Source organism: Euleptes europaea, chromosome 3 (genome assembly GCF_029931775.1).
Source record: "Euleptes europaea isolate rEulEur1 chromosome 3, rEulEur1.hap1, whole genome shotgun sequence".
Taxonomy (NCBI): Eukaryota; Metazoa; Chordata; class Lepidosauria; order Squamata; family Sphaerodactylidae; genus Euleptes; species Euleptes europaea.
The window spans coordinates 72,163,231-72,164,094 of NC_079314.1; positions in this window are offsets into that span (position 1 = coordinate 72,163,231).

Here is an 864-nt window from a genome sequence, read left to right on the forward strand (position 1 = left end):
TGTAATAGTGAAGAGTGGTGGTTTGGAGCTGTAGACTCTAATCTGGAGAACCCGGTTTGATTCCCCGCTCCTCCACATGAGTGGCGGACGCTAATCTGGTGAACCGGGTTGGTTTCTCCGCTCCTACACACGAAGGCAGCTGGGTGACCTTGGGCTAGTCACAGCTCTCTTAGAGCCCTCTCGGCCCTACCTACCTCACAGGGTGTCTGCTGTGGGGAGGGGAAGGTGATTGTAAACAGATTTGATTCTTAAGCGATAGAGAAAGTTGGCATATAAAAACCATCTCCTCTACTTTTCTCCTCTGTCTGTCGGAAGCCACTACAAGTGGAGAAAAGGGGCTGCCTAAAATCCCAAAAATGGGCACGAAGGCTTTTTTCCCCCAATGCAAAGCTGGATTCCATCACTTGCAAACTGAGGAGTTACAGCCACACATGCCTATGTGAAGCAGCAGTCGCAACAAGGTGCTGTGCAGTCAGGATAAGTGCAGCAGGTTCTCGGTGCCCAACCAGAGTTTCTGCATCATGAAGGACTATTTGACCTCAGCCTCCCGCTCCTGTATTCTCTCCTCTCCTTCTCGACGATAACCAATTTGCCAACCTAGAGCGGTGCAGTTGCGGGGCACAGACCCTAGGGGGCGCCGTCGAGCTTCCAGGCGCCTTGTCCCTGACGCTCTCCACGGGCTTCGACCTGATTCTTGACCCGTCTAGTTCCGCCTGGGCAGCGGCCGCCACGGCGGCGTCCTCCGGGCGCATGCGCAGCTGCGCCCCGCCCCCCGCCGCTCACTCCGGCATATAGCGACCAAGCCGCCGGAGGAGGAGTCGAGTCGGTAGGCGTCGTGTTTGTCGCGGTTGCCTCCGGTAGGGA